General features: G+C 40.5%; 1 protein-coding gene across 4 annotated transcripts in view; it reads left to right on the plus strand.

The window, feature by feature from the left end:
* lrrc4cb (leucine rich repeat containing 4C, genome duplicate b) overlaps positions 1-13,293 on the plus strand; it is a 75,734-nt gene that overhangs the window by 20,192 nt on the left and 42,249 nt on the right. The window contains exon 1 of one of the 4 annotated variants that reach the window (XM_037534555.1): positions 1,545-1,870. The exons of 1 other annotated variant lie outside the window; for it this stretch is intronic. The gene's annotated coding sequence lies outside the window, so the exon portion shown is untranslated. Of the gene's footprint in view, positions 1-1,544; positions 1,871-2,056; positions 2,497-13,293 lie in introns of those variants that run through there. 2 more of the 4 variants (XM_017722783.2, XM_017722784.2) reach the window with 2 other exon arrangements.

Raw genomic sequence — 13,293 nt, forward strand, 5'->3', positions numbered from 1 at the left:
ATTCTGCATGTATTACAACAGCATAGCTCCATTTTAAGAGTCCAGGCACTAAACTGACCTGTCTGCAGTCCGGACATGCCACTATTGAAAAAGTTTGGCACAAGGAGACCCTGAATTGTTAAGCAGCTAAAATCCTATGTTAACCAAAAATGGGAAAACATTTCCCTTTCAAAACTACAGCAGAGGCTCCTCAGTTCCCAAACACTTACAGAGTGCTGTTAAAAGAAGAGGTGATGAAACACAGTGGTAAATTTGCCCCTGTCACAACTTTTTTGGAACATGTTGTTGGCATCAAATTCAAAATGGGCATGTAGTTTTTTAAAAACAATAAACTTTCTCAGTTTCAACATTTAATTTGTGGGTTATACTATTTTCAATTAAATATAGGGTTTAAATGATTTGCACATCATTGAATTTTGTTTTTATTTACATTTTGTGCAGCACCCCAACTTTTTTGGAAAAGGGGTTGTATAGATAGATAGATAGATAGATAGATAGATAGATAGATAGATAGATAGATAGATAGATAGATAGATAGATAGATAGATAGATGGATGGATGGATGGATGGATGGATGGATGGATGGATAATACATGACATATGCTTCTCATGGCCTGCTCAAAGTCCAGTCCAGATTAAAACCCTCTAGAAAATATCTGGTCTTACATTAAACAAAAACTACCTTGGCAATGTCCTTCCACTGTTTGAAGCCATCAGTGCCGAGTGAATCAATACTGACTCTTCTTTCTGCAAAAGACTGTCTGCAAGTTTAGTAACCAGACTTCAACATTTAAAGAAACAAAGGGGAAAATCTACACCACAGTAACTCACTTTATCTATTTGTTTATTGATGTGTTGTTAAGACTATTAAAAGCTTAATGTTTTGCCATTTTAGGCTTGGCCCAGTTTTTTTGTACAGGAGTTTGAAACAGATATCTGAGCATATTAAGCATTGAATAATTAGGAGGTGAGTATAAACTTGTTTTTGGGGAGACTTTTTAACTCGGTCACTTCAATAAATAAACATCAGCAAAAAACCTTCCATGCTTTACTATGCAATAGTGTCTGCAATACTTCTGTGCCCAGAGAGAAATCTCATGGTGGGGATTCAGGCTTTCACTTGCAGAATACTGAGTGAGTGAGGCCATGCCAGTAGGTGGCAATCCTACATCACTGTGCCCACTTTAGCAAAACCCTCACACACACACACACCCACACACACCCACACACACACACACGCACACATTCACAACACACCACACACAAACAACCGACATTATTAAAAGTTATCTTACACTTATGTCATTTCGGAGCTCGTGGTGGTGATGGCGTGAGACTCAGCACACGCACGTTTCACTTCTGTAGCGGTGGCAGCGCCGCGCATGCGCAGAGGCTGTCAGCTCTCTGAGACTGAAGCCGCTCAAACCCGGGAGCTTCAGCAACTGCAGCAGATGTGAAGGCAGGCTGGTGGAAAGCAGGGCTCCTTCCGTCTGGGATGCTTTTTTCTTTCCTTTTCGTAAGCGACTGCAGCGCGATCAGCCATTCTTCATTTACTTTAGTGATTAAAGAACAAACAAGCCCTGTTTAGGCTCCGCGTGCTGGAGCGGAGAGGCTGAATGGGGGAATCAGAGAGAGAGAGAGAGAGAGAGAGAGAGAGAGAACTGCAGTTTGAATAAAACCACTGACTGACTGCAAATGAGTGAGTGACAGTTCTGAGTTGGACGTCGTGCTCTTCGTCCAGACTGAAGCTGCGAGGAAACGCGCGTAATGATCCGGAATATTTCAGCCTAATTAACGAATCTGAGCAAATCCTAACCCAGTTAAAGGCTGAGGAGGAGGACAGAGAGAGACACTGCAGTTCAGACACGAGGTGAAGTGCGTCTCAGTCTGTGTGTGTGTGTGTGTGGGTGTGTGTGTGTGTGTGAGCGTGCGTGTGAGTGTGTGAAAGAGAGAGAGAGAGGGAGAGAGAGGGCTGGAAGCACTGCTGTGTAAAGTCAGCACACACACTCGTGTGGGTTTGATGTGGATTGCTCTCTCCCAGCACAGGCTCTCTTATCGTCTCTGATACACTGGGACCCTTTCTAATAACTGCTGGATTTTCTCTCTCCCCCCATCGGAATACAGCACCAGAGAGGCTGTTTCAACCCCAGTGCTCACTCCTCTTTTTCTATCTCCCTCCATCTCTCTCTCCCTCTCTCTCCCTCTCCCTCTCTCTCCCTCCCTCCCTCTCTCTCTCTCCCTCTCTCTTCCTTCATCTCTCTGGATGTGGATAGCACGCTGCGTTTCCTTTTCAGCAAGACGCTGAAAATCTGACAGATTTATTCTCCGTTTATTCTTGGGATTTTTTTTTTTTCTTTTGGAAGAAGAAAGCGCCCGTCTGCTCTCACATCTCGGTAAATCGTGCATGGATTTTACATTAACTTGAGGCTGCAGTGGACCCTCCATATCACACACTGCCGTCGGTCGCTCAGCACATTTCAGAAAAAGAGAAAATGTGTAAGTAGCTGCCGTCAGAATGTCAGACTAGCCTAGCCGTTAGCACTCATGCCTTTTCTTAGTTTATTACGAGTTTCATTCAAAAGCATTAATGGTGTCATTGAAAAACATGCTTTTTAGCTCTTTGTTCTATCTATCTATCTATCTATCTATCTATCTATCTATCTATCTATCTATCTATCTATGTGTCTGCCTGTCTATCTATTTATGTCTGCATCTATCTTTTATCTGCTTATTTGTCTATCTATTCATGTATGTACTTGTGTGCTTATCTGTCTATCTATCTATCTATCTATCTATCTATCTATCTATCTATCTATCTATCTATCTATGTGTCTGCCTGTCTATCTATCTATTTATGTCTGCATCTATCTTTTATCTGCTTATTTGTCTATCTATTCATGTATGTACTTGTGTGCTTATCTATCTATCTATCTATCTATCTATCTATCTATCTATCTATCTATCTATCTATCTATCTATCTATCAGTCTGTGGCTGCAGGGCTTAGTGTTGGTAGGCATCGCTAGTGCGACAGTGTGCTGGTAGAATTTGGATCCCACCACCTCCCCCCTACCTCCCACCCCCCTCTGTTGCTCCACTTAGCGTTACTTTTTGCTAGAATATGGCGTTGGGTCATTCATATTCCGTTCACATGTGGAGGCTTTTGCAAAGACGCAAGAAGGAAAGAGGCACCGTGTCTGTGGTCGCTTCGCCATCTACTCCTTACTGCTATCTAATAAAGCGGGTGGGTAATGTGAAAGGCATCCTGAGAGCAGCTGGCGTGGAGTTTGTTACTCACCGTGGGTCGCATCTCTGAACATGTTATCCCATCTCCTACAGTTTTTTTTTTTTCCTTTTGATGGTAATTCTGGGAAGCACAGCAGAGGGGGGCAGCTCACACAGGGCCGTGCCGCGCGTCTTTAATATTTAACTCTCTGAGGCCCCCAAAGCCCGGCCACAGTGGCCAGGCAGTGGTGTGAGTTATAAATGCTATTTGCATTCCTCACACATTGGCTGAGACTCTAGGTTGTACATTGGCAGTTAAGGAACATTACGTAATTTGAGCAGATGATTCATGGTGGTGGGTTGATGCTTCCCTAATACTGTTTGGGCATGAACGCTTTGACAGGGGCTGTTTTTTCCTGAAAAGGTGCTGAAAAGCAGTGCGGCGTCTGCTTGTTAGACTAGTGTAGTAGCTTAGGCGGTATTCCAGGGACATTTTAAGCCCAGCCGTGGGCTAAATTTCACTGTTTTACGGGGATTCTCACCGTTGAAAGTCCATGTGAGTCAAGAACATGGCTGTGGCATCTCGATGCGTTGCCTGCTTGTAGGAATATCAAAGGAAGAGAGTCAACTGAGATAATTGCCTTAATTGGTTCTGTTCTATCTATTCCAGTTCCTGAAGTGTTGCAGTAAATGTAGTTGTCATCGCCGTGAGTCTCGTAAGAAGGATCTGTTATTGTCATGATCTGGAAGCGACAGTTCTTATTCACTTAAACAAGTTAATACAGATGTTGGCCGCTTGATTCAAATGACACACCGTTAAAACAGGGAAGTTTTATTTACCGCAGTTGGAAAATGTCAAATAGGACTCGTGGTTTTATTCATACTTCATCAACTTTATAGTTGTCATGTTGGCTCTAGAGATGAAGCAGAAAGAGTCCACTTTATGGATGGATTCCATGGCTTCTTCACAATGAAACAAGAATAAGCAAACAAACATATTACATGTTACTAAAACAGACGCAGAAATATATGAAAGATTAGATGCATTTTTTTTTTTTACTGAAAACACTGCCAAACTCTTAATGGTTTTCATAGAAATTGCTTGACAGCTGCTCTATTTAGTTCAATGCATTCTGCACCATAATCATCTTATCCAGCTTAAATGAATGGAGCAAATATCCCAATTCCGATAAGGGAAAGTAAATCTGCTAAAAATTAAAAGCATAATCACATTTAGACAATACTGTTACCAACTCAGATCAGTTTTGTGCTTGGAACATTGCCACGGGGCTCGATGATTTAAATTACAGCCAGTGTGATGTACTGTACAACAGATTGGAATGTGGGGGTCTTCATTTACAGTTTGGTTTCTGCCTTAGGGTCATGTTTGTTGTGGTTTCTCTCAAGCCAAGACTGTACAGTTAAACCAATAGCAGTGAGTCACTGCATACACTGATCACTGAATAGAGCTAAATGTAACATGACTCGATGAACACATTATATTTGTACACATTACATATATATATTATATATTGTGATATACCATCATCACTGTCTTCATAGCTACTTCATAAATGATGTCTCTATTGGATTACAGAATCACCAAATGTGTTGTGCTGATCGTCATTAGTCACAGTTTAATTAATACATTCTCATCAGTCAAAACATCATCATCTTGCTTAGATCTGGAATTACACTGTGCATGTTTATTCTCTATTGACAGTCTCAGTTTCAGAGACAACAGCTTTAGTCAGTGTAGGGATTTCAGTATTCAGTATATTAGTGGTTGGGTAATATTTTGATCTGAACTGAACAGACTATGCATAGTTTACTGGAAAAAGAAACAGAAAGCCTGTAAAAACACTAAATTAGAAAAATATTGCATTATATGACACAAAAATGCATAGAAATTAGTGCATCCATTAGATCTATGCATTCTGATTCTGATTTTAATTCTAATTTTGATATTCGAGCATCTGTAAGATTTCATGAACAGATATCCAAAGGGAAAAAAGAGTTTAAAGTAATATGTGAACATTCATAACATCATGTTCACTCCACCATCCATACAGTCCATTTAATGAATGTCACAATAAAACTAAATCTAAATAAATCTATTTTAACTACAGCAGTTTAGCTCATTCACAGAGAAATTTTCAAAAGAGCCACATTACAGGGCAGCCAAGCACAGAAGATCATTTAAATATACCCGTCTTAAAGTCAATAAAATAAAAAGAGCCTGTTTCATTCTGAGAGATAATGAGAGCTTGGAAGACAGTCGTGAAAAAATATGAGGGAAAATATAAAAATACCAAAAGAAATTAAGATATGGCCTCTATAATGTATGGCTTAACATGGCTTAACTTTTTAGGGGACAACACTGGTGTTGCACCATAATTTAGCATCACATTGACATTGTCAAAACATGCAATTATTCAAAAATAGCTACAGAAAATTGTGACACAGCTCTTAGTACCATGTACCGTACTGCCTGTAGTCTGTTTTGTATTTATTGTCTATTGTATAGTCTTTTGTATTGATATACTGTACTGTATTGTCTGCACTGTGTATCTTGTATTGTCTTGCAGTTGTGTTTCTTGTGCAGCATCATCGTCCTGGAGGAATGTTGTGTCTTTTCACTGTGTACTTGTAAATAGCTGAAATGACAATAAAGCCTGACTTGACTTGACTTGAACACATACTACTTAATGAGCTGAGGAGCTCAAACTACAGCTAACCAGTACAGCGCTGGATGCTGATGAGTAGGGCTGAACATTTAATTATATAAAAATCACAACTTTTAGTTCTCACGTTGCAGGAACTAATTCTATCTGACATTATTAACTGTTTTAATACGTATTAAATGGAGAAATTCAACCAAATAACTGAGCGGGGAGTCTGGCGCTCCACATCCAGTTTTCACACCTCAAGTCCAAACTAAAATCTTAGCAACAAAAAGGCCTGAAGTTTTTTAGTTATATTCCCCAAATTGTTCAGCTCTACCTCTGAGGACTTGTCATCTTCTTTTCAGTGGACAGGAACCTACTTAAGGATTTGCCTTTATTTTAACTGCTTATGGACGTAACACGGCCTTAACAACATGGCCTTAACAGCACGTCCACATTAAGGCACGTTTGGTGCTTTGGAGTACTGAAGTATAGTATAACTTACCTGCACATACAGTTTCACAGTCCTGTTAAAAATAAAATCATTAAATAAAGCATGCAAATAAATAAAACAAATTTAAATACATTTCATTTAAAAACCATTTCGTTCAGCTGTTGGTCATGCATGGTCCATATTCACAGTCTTGTGAATTGTGGAACTCAGTGGATCCACATGGGTACTCAAGTACTCAGTGAACCAATCGAGGTGCCAAATTTGAAATACTGGAAACACTGTTTTGGTGTTCGTTGTAGACACATTATTAAGGATGTCTCTGAGAAGGCAGAAATAGCACTCTTTATCATTTATTAGGCCAACTACTCTAACAGATGTTAATTATATATATTTCTCTGACAAATAACATGGCCCATTGTGCAGTGAGGTAAAAATACCTTGTGTAGAAGATGACAAGTCCTCTTCAGCATCCAGCTTGACACTCATCCAAAGAGGCAGCCTCCGTTACTCATCCAACCCAAAAACCTACCGATTTCCCTCAGCTGTTTTTGAGTCCTCTGTGTGCTGCAATATTTTTGTGCTACACCAGTGTTTTGCCTAAAAAGTTGTTTTTGTTGTTGTTTTTCCACTTCTGCAGTTAACCAGACATCTGTTCTTTCTTATGGACACTTGAATATCGTCGCTGTCCAAAGAAAACCATGTATCTCCATTTTTGTTGATTTTTAGTTTTCTACATTGTTTCAACACACCAGCTGTCCTTTACATTGTGTATGAATTTCATGATGCATGGACCAATAGAAATGCTCTAAAATCACTTAGAACAAAATGTCTTTACATCGACTTACATTGAAAGCCAAGAGAGTTTTTGCCTTCTCCTGTAAAGTTATTATTTTGGAGACACTTGTTTTTCATTGGACAGTAGCGATATCAAAAATACTCAGAATGCACATACATGTTTAAAATCATCATGTAATATGCAAACAAATCAATGCTACCAGTTCATTGAGAAGGTACAGTTTATTCAGCGAGTAATTGTTACAGCCTTTGAAATTCTAATAAGATGGGTGTATTATTTTAGCTTCATTTACAGAAGCCCTAAAGCATTGCAGGGAAACATCCTTGCTCTTTTCTGCGGGGTGGTGACCTGAATTTAGCCTGCACTTCTGGGCTGCAAGATTACAAACCCCTACAGTACATTTTTGATTGATGGTGTATCCTCACAAGCCGCTCAGAGAAACAAGGTTTAGTGCACAGGCCGGGGACTGGAGGTCCACAGCGAGGATGAGCGGTAATGTGTTGAATGTGTCAGCTAAAGGAAAAAAAAAACAAGAATGCCAGATACCATTCGGTTCCCCCACAGCAAGCAAGGGTGTGTCTCCGAATGAGAGCATTTAGCCAATATTGCACCCATTAACCTCGGTAATCCCTGCCATTTAAATGAAAGTGGAGCAGTGAGACGCTTCGGCTCAACCTGACGCCATACTGAACACGCTTCTAATGTGGGTCAGGTAGGAGTTCATCTCATGCCGTGTAGAGACATTAAAAAGTTTAATAAGAGGGAACCGAGTTATTGCATGTAATGGCTTATTTGGGCATGTAAAAGAGGTCAGTGGCGTAGATTGTGTTTTGAGCAAATTCATTATCGCCTCTTATTACTCGCATTATTTCCTCTTAAAATCTATGAGTGCAGACGCACTCAAGCCCTATGTTCCTCAGCTCAGCTCAGTAAAGGTGAGGTTATAGACTGAGCCAGCAGTGACTCAAGCGTCTGCCAGTTGCCCAGCTGCACTCCCTGTTCATTTCATTTAAAAAAAAAGTCATGGTCTTTTATTAATCTTGTAGTTTCCATATCCCTCTATCCCTTCAGAATATAAAACAACAACAGCACGCCGGCAGAATTCTAAGCAGGAAAAGATGCTCATGTCCCTCAGCAGTGCCCAGCACTTGTTGGACATAGTCATGCTTATGTCAGCCATTCTGAAGGATAATAAAACACTTGATGTTGGACTCTTGTGGTTATTGATCAGTTTGTGTTTGAGACAATGTGAAATCACTACAACAGTCTTTGTGCTGCATTGATGCACGGCTGTATCCTTGCATGTTGAGGGGGAGTTTTTCATGAGCATCTAGGGCTGGTTGATTTTCTCAATACACAGTATGTATCACAATTGTTGGGGTAATTTGTGAGCACAGGTCTTCGGAAGTACCCTGGTGGGGTGACTATGAAGTGGCCTATACATTTCAGGATACCAATTTCACGTGCTTTCTTCATGTGCTTTCTTCATCATATTACTTGACAGGATTATTTTACTTTATATCTGCATAAATGTAAATGATGTTAATTATTAAAAGTCTTTCTGATTGATTCAGCCTTTTTCAGCAGGCGGGGGGTCCCTTTACTCTTTTGGATTGTCTGGGGTGGTCCAGAATTTGTGGGGGTAATGCAGTACATTGCAGTCGCACATTAGATTGATATGGATACTTTTTAGTTTTTTTAACAAATTTAGTAAAACACTTGAGTTTAAATACCTGCGATCACATTAGTGACCAAACTAATATGAATGTTGTCACTGGTGTTACTGCGCAGATTTCCTCTATGTACATTATGCATGCCTGCCTTTGTATGTAATTTGTGGGCGCATGTGCTATCTGCGGCAGCGTGCTGTGTAACTTCAATTGGAAATGTTAGCGGCACAGCATGATTGTGGTAAGCTCTGTAACCTCGGCTCACTCTCCATGAAAGCATCTAACCGTGCTAATATGAATGGATGGATAAAGATCCCAGTGCTAAAGAAGAGAATCTTATTTATACAGACCGTCCAAATAAACAATACATAATACAACTAGTGCAGAAGCATCAATCAGAAATACAAGCAAATAATCACATTACACAATCACATTCTACCATCTTAAAAAAAGGCGTTTAGTTCATTTTTTATGTTTTTTTTTCTTGTTGTTGTTCATTTTAACAGTGGGGAGAGCAGTGCGATCAGTGCCCAGCCTCAAATTCTTATGAGCACAGCCACTGGTTCACGAGCCACTGAATGCTGTTGTTTTATTGGCTTCCTGTGAAACATCTGTATGAATTAAGGCGTAGTTCATGTAGTTGATATGTACGTGAGGTACTGGTAGACTGTGGCTTGATTTCGCGCACTTAAGCTGATTCATCAGTTGTCCTCACTTCGTACGAAAGTTGCATGAATAAGACTTCGTCCATCATTAAGGTGGTCAAATCGGCACTCTTTTTAATACAACTTTGATGAATGAGGCCGAGTGTGGCATAAAATATCACCATAACAATAAATAGTATGACATAAATGAGCAGCCTATGTAGAGAAAAAGCAAAAGAGATACCATTTCAAAGATGAGAGTTTGCTATGGCAACAACAAAACATGTATTAAAGCACCGCTCAGCACTTGACTATGACTTTCTCACTGTCACATCAACATAGATTATGAAAAAGACCACATAGCTCGTACAACTTGTACTTGCAACAGTGCTGAATTACCTGTTAACAGCATTCTGAAGAACTTTGCTGTAAGGGTTCATTCAACAGTGATGACTGCACAGTGAACCTTCTTAAATAGGAGCGTTGAATGAAAAAAAGCTTTCTGAAAATATCACTCGTGAACCATCTGCACATAAAAGAGTCTCTTTTTAGCCAAAATATGTCATACTAATGGATGATATTTGCCGGGATGTTTTATCAAGGGAGCGCAGTAGGATGACACATGAGACAGTACGTTACTGGTTTTGGCTCGCCTCTGATGCTCAGCCATCCTTAACTCTGATGTTCTGCCCGCTACGATTCAATCACAATAGCGCAGACCCTCTACTGCGCATCTGCTTTATTTAAGCGCACTTTATATCTCTGTGATTCGCATGTTTAATAAGGCCTCTCGTGGTAGGTTCGTGTAGATGTTAATTCTCAAATTACCAGAAGCTGCTGCTAGATTGTGTGGCCCCTGCGACTGTGTTTACATTTTTATTTCTCCTCTTAATATAATGACTCACAATGTAACCAGTGCTCTCACCAGTAATTAACTAATGAAAGCAAAGGACATGTCTAGCGTCCCCAGCACGCTGATAGCAATTGGAAGGATGTGGCATCTTTCCACGACTTGATGTCCTAATGCTGGCTCTCTTAGGCTTGTGTTCCAGTGCATCTCTCCCTAGATTAAGTAGTGGATCGATGAGCGCTTATTTTTTGATGTAATTGCACAGAGCAGATCACCTCGTGTAAAACGTATTAACAAATGTTGACCTGCACAGATCAGGCAGTGACTTTGAACACTGGCAGAATGGGACAGAGCCCAAGCGCTAGCAGATGAGTGAGAGCCTGAACAGGCTGCAGGAGTTTAAGTCCCGCAGCAGATGTCTGATGCCATGCGTGGACGCTCTGGAAAACCCTGTCTGAGGGGCATATGGTGCACTGGAGGAGATCCAGAACGTTTCGCAGACAAGCACAAGCACAGAGGCACACATGGGTGAAAGTTCATCTGTCTAAAGAGCTGCTGAATTTAGACGCGCTCCATTCGAGTGGCTTATCAAGCGAACGTCTCATTTCAACGACAAATGGATGTTGGCCGCGTTGCCCCCGCAGACCTTCTAAATGTATCTGTGGTTTTGGAAGACGTTACTCTTGCAGTTTAATCAAAGCCACAGCCTGTATCATCTGGATATTCCCAAATGATGGACTGTCTGTTGATTGTTAACTTAGGAAGCCTCAATCACCACCAATCCCGCTAATGACCCAAACAGTGTAAATTGTAATATTCGTCAAGATTAGTCAGCGGAGACAGAGAGCAAGCGGTTCCTGTCTAAGCTGAGGACGGTGGAGATCATTTTTGCTGTTATTGCGCCGTGTATTTGTCATCACAAGCCGTACAAATCTGGGTTGCTCATTATTTTGTAACCCCTCTCCAATGCCCACCCCCGACCACCCTCCACCACCTGACCCCCCCCCCCCTTCCCCCACGGATGCCTTTTCCTCCTCTCTCAGCATATTTCTCAGATTGGAGAGGAAACTGGAGGGCAGGTGGCTTTTTCAAGCTTCTCGGATAAGTTGGCCTGGATTCTCGAACAGAAGTGTGTCAAAGCGAACCATGTTTTTAGAGGCTCTTATACCAGAGGGTGCCTAGAATACATGCTGCTGCAGACAATGATCAGGGTTGAATTTGTTCCACAATAAAGATGGGAGCCAGCTGGCATCGTTTCCAGCATCTGAAAAATGCAGGATGTAAACAAAGATGGAAACATCTCTGGTCTGACTTTTCCAGCGGAGATGGCTGTCCGTGGACCCAAGGGCGATTCTACCATTAGATTTTAATAAGAGAGTTTTTCTTTCTCCAAAATTGAATTCAGAAACTACTTTTCTCTGATTGTCAAGGCCATTAAAAGTTGACCCCCTGGGGCCTGAGGGCATGTTCTCAATTTTAGCATATCTTCTGAAATGTGCCTTCAAAGGCACTTGCATTTAACAAGAACCCCGTATTTTATATAAAAATGCTCCAATATCTTTGTTGCTACTTTCCAAAACTGCTATAGCAAATTCAGTGGCTGTCAACTTTTTGCACGCCATTTCATGTGTCTCTGATGTCAAAGTCACATACGATGGAATCGGAAGAGTGGCTCTCGTAGTCAGGAAATGTTTGAAATGTATTTCTAGTGCTGTATTATAAACATATACAAACATCCAGTTTGATATATGGGCATGTTTGTGGACTCCAGTGGGTTAATTAGCAAAGGAATGCTGGAGATTCTGCTGTCGAACTGTTGTAGGAGTGGCTGATGTGATATAACAGGCAGTTTACACAAACAAACAAACTTGTTTCTTGAAAAATGTGAAACTGCCTTTTATGATGTAACATCTAAGGCAAACACCATCGAATATGAGTGTCTGCAGTTTTGCTCTCGGCATTCGTCACTCGTGGTAACATGAACACAGTATCGTCAGCGTAAACAACCTGAAATAACTCATCAGTGACAGAGTAAAGTGGCACGTACGTGCAGCTGGCGGTGATGACGGGTGTCCTTGATCAATGAGTTTAGTGATTAGTGTAATCTTTTCCCTGCCTTTGGAAAACCTTTGGAAAGACAATACACTTCGATGAAAGAGTACAGGGAAAATGTTGTTTGTTTTTTTAATGAGATGACGCAATGGATTGTGCATAAATGACCAAGCAAAATGCCCATTTTGAGTTCAGGTTGACTTTAAGCAAGAGATACAACGCTTGGTGCATGAAAAGGCCTAGTCTCTCCGTTTGGTTAGATAGATATGTCACCTACCCAAGCTAACAAATAAATGGCCACATAAGATTCAATTCCTTACTACATGCTATCACGGTTTTGTACATAAGCAAAAGCCACCATACCACATTGCACCTCACCAGTCATTCAGATTCAGCATTAGAAGGTTATTGACAGCTTCACACCAGAATCTTTAATACAGTTCAAACCACAAAATCACAGAAGGAGGGGAGAACTTGAAGGATAGTTTTGTGTTGGTTCTGCAGCACTGCAGTAACCAAATCTGATTACTTTAATTTATTTGGGAAGGAATAGTATTTTCAGGAGTGGCAGCATATTCCAAACTTCAAATTCAAATTAAAATTTGAAAAAGCTAATTAAATTGTACTTTTACAATTGCATTTCCCATGTGAATGTGCATTATTGAAGATATTAATCAAATTCAAATCCAGAATGTGTATTTTTATTTCTGTGTATAATGGATGGAAAACAATTAAAATGGAAAAGTAAAGTCTTTTTGACATTTCCGTTTCATTGTCTTAATGATCTGACATATTAAAAACAGAACAACAATCGCCCGTTTGCAGTGGCATTTCCTCATTATTGCACTTCAGCTCTGACAAAATTATGTGTTTGAAGCCTTGTTTGGAATTGCATTTTCACTGACAGTCTTCCAAGCCTCTGCCCGAAGCCAGTCAC

The sequence above is a fragment of the Pygocentrus nattereri genome, chromosome 25, assembly GCF_015220715.1.
Source record: "Pygocentrus nattereri isolate fPygNat1 chromosome 25, fPygNat1.pri, whole genome shotgun sequence".
In the NCBI taxonomy this organism is placed as follows: Eukaryota; Metazoa; Chordata; class Actinopteri; order Characiformes; family Serrasalmidae; genus Pygocentrus; species Pygocentrus nattereri.